Source organism: Cherax quadricarinatus, chromosome 3, assembly GCF_038502225.1.
Source record: "Cherax quadricarinatus isolate ZL_2023a chromosome 3, ASM3850222v1, whole genome shotgun sequence".
NCBI classification, from domain to species: Eukaryota; Metazoa; Arthropoda; class Malacostraca; order Decapoda; family Parastacidae; genus Cherax; species Cherax quadricarinatus.
In genome coordinates this window covers 61,677,425-61,687,424 of record NC_091294.1, presented here as the reverse complement: position 1 = coordinate 61,687,424, position 10,000 = coordinate 61,677,425, and the positions used below count along the sequence as shown (strand labels likewise).

Genomic DNA, 10,000 nt, shown 5'->3' with positions numbered 1-10,000 from the left:
GATAATGGCCAGATAATGGCCAGATAATGGCCATATAATGACCAGATAATGACCAGATAATGACCAGATAATGTCCAGATAATGACCAGATAATGACCAGATAATGACCAGATAATGGCCAGATAACGACCAGATAATGACCAGATAATGACCAGATAATGACCAGATAATGACCAGATATTGACCAGATAATGACCAGACAATGGCCAGATAATGACCAGATAATGACCAGATATTGACCAAATAATGACCAGATAATGACCAGATAATAACCAGATAATGACCAGATAATGACCAGATAATGACCAGATAATAACCAGATAATGACCAGATAATGACTACATAATGACCAGATAATGACCAGATAATGACCATATAATGACCAGATAATGACCAGATAACGACCACATAATGGCCAGATAATGACCAGATAATGACCAGATAATGGCCAGATAATGACCACATAATGACCAGATAATGAGCAGATAATGAGCAGATAATGACCACATAATGACCAGATAATGACCAGATAATGACAACATAATGACCAGATAATGGCGAGATAATGACCAGATAATGGCCAGATAATGACCAGATAATGACCAGATAATGACCAGATAATTAACAGATAATGACCAGATAATGGCCAGATAATGACCAGATAATGGCCAGATAATGGCCAGATAATGACCAGATAATGGCCAGATAATGATCACATAAAGCTCATCTAGATGACGTTTTCCTTAGAAACTATAATTATTTTATTTACATCATAAGTTGAAGCGTAAAAATGTTGAGTTATCTTTTACAATTAATTTTATTTGTATTCTGGAAACGTTATTCAGTATGTTATAGTTTTACAAAGAAATTAGATCACAACTTTTTTTTAACGATATATATATATATATATATATATATATATATATATATATATATATATATATATATATATATATATATATATATATATATATATATATAGGATGGGGTCCACCTCTGGTGTAAATTGTGGGACCCATAGCCTCGGAGAAGTGGATAAAAAGGCTTCAAGGAAGAATATTTGGATTTCTTCCTGCCATATATATATATATATATATATATATATATATATATATATATATATATATATATATATATATATATATATATATATATATATATATATCAACAACCTGCCTGAGGACAATGCAGTGGTAGAATTAGATTTCAAGAATGCGTTCAATCTCCTGAAAAGAGACGTGGTATTAGCAGCAGTACAAGAACATTTCCCTGGTCTCTTCCCTTTTGTTTCAGCCGGGTATACCTGGAGTTTACCTGGAGAGAGTTCCGGGGGTCAACGCCCCCGCGGCCCGGTCTGAGACCAGGCCTCCTGGTGGATCAGAGCCTGATCAACCAGGCTGTTGCTGCTGGCTGCACGCAAACCAACATACGAGCTACAGCCCGGCTGATCCGGAACTGACTTTAGGTGCTTGTCCAGTGCCAGCTTGAAGACTGCCAGGGGTCTGTTGGTAATCCCCCTTATGTGTGCTGGGAGGCAGTTGAACAGTCTCGGGCCCCTGACACTTATTGTATGGTCTCTTAACGTGCTAGTGACACCCCTGCTTTTCACTGGGGGGATGGTGCATCGTCTGCCAAGTCTTTTGCTTTCGTAATGAGTGATTTTCGTGTGCAAGTTCGGTACTAGTCCCTCTAGGATTTTCCAGGTGTATATAATCATGTATCTCTCCCTCCTGCGTTCCAGGGAATATAGGTTTAGGAACCTCAAGCGCTCCCAATAATTGAGGTGTTTTATCTCCGTTATGCGCGCCGTGAAAGTTCTCTGTACATTTTCTAGGTCGGCAATTTCACCTGCCTTGAAAGGTGCTGTTAGTGTGCAGCAATATTCCAGCCTAGATAGAACAAGTGACCTGAAGAGTGTCATCATGGGCTTGGCCTCCCTAGTTTTGAAGGTTCTCATTATCCATCCTGTCATTTTTCTAGCAGATGCGATTGATACAATGTTATGGTCCTTGAAGGTGAGATCCTCCGACATGATCACTCCCAGGTCTTTGACGTTGGTGTTTCGCTCTATTTTGTGGCCAGAATTTGTTTTGTACTCTGATGACGATTTAATTTCCTCATGTTTACCATATCTGAGTAATTGAAATTTCTCATCGTTGAACTTCATATTGTTTTCTGCAGCCCACTGAAAGATTTGGTTGATGTCTGCCTGGAGCTTTGCAGTGTCTGCAATGGAAGACACTGTCATGCAGATTCGGGTGTCATCTGCAAAGGAAGACACGGTGCTGTGGCTGACATCCTTGTCTATGTCGGATATAAGGATGAGGAACAAGATGGGAGCGAGTACTGTGCCTTGTGGAACAGAGCTTTTCACCGTAGCTGCCTCGGACTTTACTCTGTTGACGACTACTCTCTGTGTTCTGTTAGTGAGGAAATTATAGATCCATCGACCGACTTTTCCTGTTATTCCTTTAGCACGCATTTTGTGCGCTATTACGCCATGGTCACACTTGTCGAAGGCTTTTGCAAAGTCTGTATATATTACATCTGCATTCTTTTTGTCTTCTAGTGCATTTAGGACCTTGTCGTAGTGGTCCAATAGTTGAGACAGACAGGAGCGACCTGTTCTAAACCCATGTTGCCCTGGGTTGTGTAACTGATGGGTTTCTAGATGCGTGGTGATCTTGCTTCTTAGGACCCTTTCAAAGATTTTTATGATATGGGATGTTAGTGCTATTGGTCTGTAGTTCTTTGCTGTTGCTTTACTGCCCCCTTTGTGGAGTGGGGCTATGTCTGTTGTTTTTAGTAACTGTGGGACGACCCCCGTGTCCATGCTCCCTCTCCATAGGATGGAAAAGGCTCGTGATAGGGGCTTCTTGCAGTTCTTGATGAACACAGAGTTCCATGAGTCTGGCCCTGGGGCAGAGTGCATGGGCATGTCATTTATCGCCTGTTCGAAGTCATTTGGCGTCAGGATAACATCGGATAGGCTTGTGTTAATCAAATTTTGTGGCTCTCTCATAAAAAATTCATTTTGATCTTCGACTCTCAGTCTGGTTAGCGGCTTGCTAAAAACTGAGTCATATTGGGACTTGAGTAGCTCACTCATTTCCTTGCTGTCATCTGTGTAGGACCCATCTTGTTTAAGTAGGGGCCCAATACTGGACGTTGTTCTCGATTTTGATTTGGCATAGGAGAAGAAATACTTTGGGTTTCTTTCGATTTCATTTATGGCTTTTAGTTCTTCCCACGATTCCTGACTCCTAAAGGATTCTTTTAGCTTAAGTTCGATGCTTGCTATTTCTCTGACCAGTGTCTCCCTGCGCATTTCAGATATATTGACCTCTTTTAGCCGCTCTGTTATTCTTTTCCGTCGCCTGTAAAGGGAGCGCCTGTCTCTTTCTATTTTACATCTACTCCTCCTTTTTCTTAGAGGAATAAGCCTTGTGCATACATCGAGTGCCACCGAGTTAATCTGTTCTAGGCATAAGTTTGGGTCTGTGTTGCTTAGTATATCTTCCCAGCTTATATCGGTTAGGACTTGGTTTACTTGGTCCCACTTTATGTTTTTGTTATTGAAGTTGAATTTGGTGAATGCTCCCTCGTGACTAGTCTCATTTTGTCGGTCTGGGGCTCCACGCATACATGTCTGAACCTCAATTATGTTGTGATCTGAGTATATTGTTTTTGATATGGTGACATTTCTTATCAGATCATCATTGTTAGTGAATATGAGGTCTAGTGTATTCTCCAGTCTAGTAGGCTCTATTATTTGCTGGTTTAAATTGAATTTTGTGCAGTGATTTAAAAGCTCGTGTGAGTGTGAGTTTTCATCAGAGCTGCCTCCTGGTGTTATTACTGCAACAATATTATTTGCTATATTCCTCCATTTTAGGTGCCTTAAGTTGAAATCCACCAGGAGCAAGATGTTGGGTGCAGGAGCTGGAAGATTTTCCAGACAGTGGTCAATTTTTAACAGCTGTTCCTGGAATTGCTGGGAAGTTGCATCCGGAGGCTTGTAGACTACCACAATGACTAGGTTTTGGTTCTCGACCTTTACTGCTAAAACTTCCACTACGTCATTTGAGGCATTAAGCAGTTCTGTCCAAACAAGTGACTCTGCAATGTACAGGCCAACCCCCCCCTTTTGCCTGTTCACTCTGTCACATCTGTATAGGTTGTAACCTGGGATCCATATTTCGTTGTCCAAGTGATCCTTTATGTGGGTCTCAGTGAAAGCCGCGAAGATTGCCTTTGCCTCTGCAAGCAGTCCACGGATGAAAGGTATTTTGTTGTTTGTTGCTGGCTTTAGACCCTGTATATTTGCAAAGAAGAATGTTATCGGACTGGTGGTATTGTTGGTACTGGGGGGGGATTTTCTTTCCGGCATTAGTATCTGTATCTGTTGGTTTGGAGTGGAGGCCATCGACTGTGGTTCCACTGCAGGAATGACTGGATTTGGTGTACGATTTCTGCCATTTCCTGCCAGTTTTTTTTCCTTCCTGGCACTAAAAAACCTCTCCCTCTTGAGTGGCTGTGGCTACCCAGGTTTTCCCATGGCCTGGATGTTTTGTATCTTTTTGTCCCCTTTAGATGGTATGCCTGGCAATTTAAGTTATAGCACAGTCTTTCCTGTACTGAAGAGGTACACATTTCAGGGTGAAAAAGCTTACAGGAAGGGAGTTTGCATTTTCCTGTTGTCATATGGACATGACATTTTCTAGGGTGGTCATAGTTGCATGTCCCATCTGTTTTTCCAGATTTCCCATGCCAGCAGATACCAAGTGCATAGTATGTGCACAGGCTTGGTTTCCGTTTGCCTTGGGTTTCTGTGACTGTATTCCCTGTTGGTGCATGTTTCCCTGTCTTATTCCTATCCTCCCTAGCACCAACAATGGAGCTCCCACCAGTTGTTTTTGGTAATTTATCCTCACTATTGCTATTGGAGTCCTCTTGTTTGCTATTTCCTGCGGTATTTCTAGTTTGCAATATTGGTTTTATCTTATCTTTGACTACACTTGTTTCCCTACTATGGCTCCTGTCCTCTATGAGGTCATTTATATGTATTCCTTCCTGCGTATAATTCCCGACTACCTGGACAAAATCTCCAGCTTCACCATTACTGTCTCCCAGGACAGTATCTCCAGCTTCACCATTTCTGTCTCCCAGGACAGCACCTCCAGCTTCACCATTACTGTCTCCCAGGACAGCACTATCAGCCCCACATTTACTGACTACCAGGACATCACCTCCAGCCTTACAGTTTCTGACTACATGGCCAGTATCAAGGGCAGTACCATTCAGCCCAGACTTTTTATGTTCCCATCTGTTGTAGAAAGCTTCCAGGTTTTCTATGAAAGCAGCTTTGATGTTGTCCTCTTTTAATACCCTTGTGATTTTAGTCCACAGATTTTCCTCATTTGGGCATACCCAAAAACACTTCTCTGTTTTAATACTGCTTGTAGCTAGTTCTGGGATATCTGCACAAGGAGCGTGACACCAATTTCCACAAAAATGACAATTTATCCATGTGGAAGCCCGTTTGTTTGACTGACCACAGACTACACACAGCTTCATAATGATGTGAATGGTTGATTTACTGCAATTCTACTAGCAACCTCTTGAATATTATATTAATAACCTTAAATGAAGCTCTAGCTATTTGTATTTCTGTTTCTAACTCTTTTTGTATATTGGACAGCTTACCGTCACGTTCCTGATTTTTAATGTTTGTGTTTATAAGGGCGCAAGGAATCAATGCTTCTCTTTGGAGAGCATGAAATTACATCATCGGAGGGTGTCCAACAGGGAGATCCTCTTGCACCATTTCTCTTCTGTATAGCAGTTAGGGAAATCACAGTCAGACTGACCAGCGAGCTAAACATCTGGTTCCTGGATGATGGCACACTAGCAGGTACAAAAGAGTCCCTCCTACATGACCTTACACAGGTAATGACACGGGGACAGGAAATGGGTCTCATCCTGAATCCATCCAAATGTGAAATCATCTCAGTCAGTCAACAAGTGATAAATGCAGTGAGATCAAAACTACCAGGAGCAGCAGTCATTGCCCCCACAAATAGTGTCTTGCTAGGAGCACCTCTGGGAAGCATTGTCATTGACACAATTCTCAGCAAGAAATTGGAAGAGTTAAGGAGAATGGAACAACGAATAGGCAATCTGGACACCCACGATGCCTTGTACCTTCTCACAAAGTGCTTGAGTCTGCCCAGGTTGACATATTTCCTAAGATGTGCACCTTCATATGATAACCCTATACTGCACGAATATGACAGTATTCTGAAGCAGATTTTTACGAAAGTACTTAACCTTACTCTAGAAGACGGGCAGTGGAACCAAGCTACACTTCCAGTCAGACTAGGAGGCATTGGTGTCCGCAAGTCATCACAGATTGCGTTACCTGCTTTTCTGTCCTCGTGTATTGCATCCAGAGAGCTTGTAGCAGCGATTCTCCCTGAACATCTTAGGGACAAGATAGGAGTCCAGGACCAAAAATTCATTGACGGAGCAATGATCTGGGATAATCTAACGGGCTCTGGAGCCAGACCTGCTCCCCCCAACAACTACAAACAATCGCACTGGGATGGTCCAATAGTGGAAAATATTGCCTCAACAATGCTTCAGAGTGTGTCAGGGAAGGATAGAGCCCGCCTCCTGGCAGTGAGAGCCCCTCATGCTGGGGACTTTCTGTTGGCTGTTCCCAACTCCAGCCTTGGCACACGTCTCGACCCACAAACCATCCGCATCGGTGTTGCCCTTCGACTTGCCGCCCCTATTCTCGCCGAACACAGGTGTATTTGTGGCAGTGAAGCAGCAGACCGATTCGGGTACCATGGTCTTGTGTGCCGTAAATCCGAGGGAAAGATTGCAAGACATGAGGAGGTTAATAACATTATCAAGAGGAGCCTCACAACAGCTGGATGCCCAGCAGTAAGGGAGTCACCCCAACTATGCAGATCTGATGGCAGCCAGAAGCGTCCAGATGGTATCACCCTTCAAGCCTGGACAGATGGAAAGCAGGTGGTGTGGGACTATACATGTGCATCTACCTTGGCTGATACCTATCTCCAATACACCAGGGAGGAAGGAGGGGCAGCTGCCAGCTTCAGGGAGTCCCAAAAGTCTAGAAAATATGGAGAACTTGCCCATCATTATATGTTTGTTCCCATAGGCTCAGAGACCCTTGGCTCATGGGGAAAGAGTGCATCTAAATTCCTTAAGGAGCTGGGAAAAAGACTCATCAGGGTAACTAGGGATCCCAGGGCAGCTAGTTTTCTGTTCCAGCGGCTCAGTGCGGCTGTTCAAAGGGGTAATGCCTGCTGTATTTTGGGCACACGCCCCAGCTCTGAGGAGCTGGATGAGATTTTCACCTTATAATCGGTGATATACACGTAACAACATGTACCTTATATGCCACCTTTATATCAATAATGTATCTCTTAAATCTTTTGTATATATATATATATATATATATATATATATATATATATATATATATATATATATATATATATATATATATATATATATATATATTTTCAACAAGTCGGCCGTCTCCCACCGAGGCAGGGTGACCCATATATATATATATATATATATATATATATATATATATATATATATATATATATTATATACATACATACATATATATATATATATATATATATATATATATATATATATATATATATATATATATATATATTTTCAACAAGTCGGCCGTCTCCCACCGAGGCAGGGTGACCCAAAAAAGAAAGAAAATCCCCAAAAAGAAAATACTTTCATCATCATTCAACACTTTCACCACACTCGCACATTATCACTGTTTTTGCAGAGGTGCTCAGAATACAACAGTCTAGAAGCATACACATATAAAGATACACAACATATCCCTCCAAACTGCCAATATCCCAAACCCCTCCTTTAAAGTGCAGGCATTGTACTTCCCATTTCCAGGACTCAAGTCCGACTATATGAAAATAACCGGTTTCCCTGAATCCCTTCACTAAATATTACCCTGCTCACACTCCAACAGATCGTCAGGTCCCAAGTACCATTCGTCTCCATTCACTCCTATCTAACACGCTCATGCACGCTTGCTGGAAGTCCAAGCCCCTTACCCACAAAACCTACTTTACCCCCTCTCTCCAACCCTTTCGAGAACGACCCCTACCCCGCCTTCCTTCCCCTATAGATTTATATGCTTTCCATGTCATTCTACTTTGATCCATTCTCTCTAAATGACCAAACCACCTCAACAACCCCTCTTCTGCCCTCTGACTAATACTTTTATTAACTCCACACCTTCTCCTAATTTCCACACTCCGAATTTTCTGCATAATATTTACACCACACATTGCCCTTAAAAAGGACATCTCCACTGCCTCCAACCGTCTCCTCGCTACTGCATTTACCACCCAAGCTTCACACCCATATAAAAGTGTTGGTACTACTATACTTTCATACATTCCCTTCTTTGCCTCCATAGATAACGTTTTTTTGACTCTACATATACCTCAACGCACCACTCACCCTTTTTCCCTCATCAATTCTATGATTAACCTCATCCTTCATAAATCCATCCGCCGACACGTCAACTCCCAAGTATCTGAAAACATTCACTTCTTCCATACTCCTCCTCCCCAATTTGATATCCAATTTTTCTTTATCTAAATCATTTGACACCTTTATCACCTTACTCTTTTCTATGTTCACTTTCAACTTTCTACCTTTACACACATTCCCAAACTCATCCACTAACCTTTGCAATTTTTCTTTAGAATCTCCCATAAGCACAGTATCATCAGCAAAAAGTAACTGTGTCAATTCCCATTTTGAATTTGATTCCCCATAATTTAATCCCACCCCTCTCCCAAACACCCTAGCATTTACTTCCTTTACAACCCCATCTATAAATATATTAAACAACCATGGTGACATTACACATCCCTGTCTAAGACCTACTTTTACCGGGAAGTAGTCTCCCTCTCTTCTACACACCCTAACCTGAGCCTCACTATCCTCATAAAAACTCTTTACAGCATTTAATAACTTACCACCTATTCCATATACTTGCAACATCTGCCACATTGCTCCTCTATCCACTCTATCATATGCCTTTTCTAAATCCATAAATGCAATAAAAACTTCCCTACCTTTATCTAAATACTGTTCACATATATGCTTCAATGTAAACACCTGATCTACACATCCCCTACCCACTCTAAAACCTCCTTGCTCATCCGCAATCCTACATTCTGTCTTACCTCTAATTCTTTCAGTTATAACCCTACCGTACACTTTTCCTGGTATACTCAGTAAGCTTATTCCTCTATAATTTTTACAGTCTCTTTTGTCCCCTTTCCCTTTATATAAAGGGACTATACATGCTCTCTGCCAATCCCTAGGTACCTTCCCCTCTTTCATACATTTATTAAACAAAAGTACCAACCACTCCAACACTATATCCCCCCCTGCTTTTAACATTTCTGTCATGATCCTATCAGTTCCAGCTGCTTTACCCCCTTTCATTTTACGTAATGCCTCACGTACCTCCCCCACACTTACATTCTGCTCTTCTTCACTCCTAAGATGGTATACCTCCCTGACCAGTGCATGAAATTACTGCCTCTGTTTCTTCCTTAACATTTAGAAGTTCCTCAAAATATTCTCGCCATCTACCCAATACCTCCATCTCCCCATCTACTAACTCCCCTACTCTGTTTTTAACTGACAAATCCATATTTTCCCTAGGCTTTCTTAACTTGTTTAACTCACTCCAAAATTTTTTCTTATTTTCATTAAAATTTCTTGAGAGTGCCTCTCCCACTCTATCATCTGCTCTCCTTTTGCACTCTCTCACCACTCTTTTTACCTTTCTTTTACTCTCCATATACTCTGCTCTTCTTATAACACTTCTGCTTTGTAAAAACCTCTCATAAGCTACCTTTTTCTCTTTTATCACACCCTTTACTTC

General features: G+C 41.5%; 1 protein-coding gene across 2 annotated transcripts in view; it reads left to right on the top strand.

Moving 5' to 3' along the window:
- LOC128705855 (uncharacterized) overlaps positions 1 to 10,000 on the top strand; it is a 623,755-nt gene that overhangs the window by 465,431 nt on the left and 148,324 nt on the right. The gene's annotated exons all lie outside the window — the stretch shown is intronic.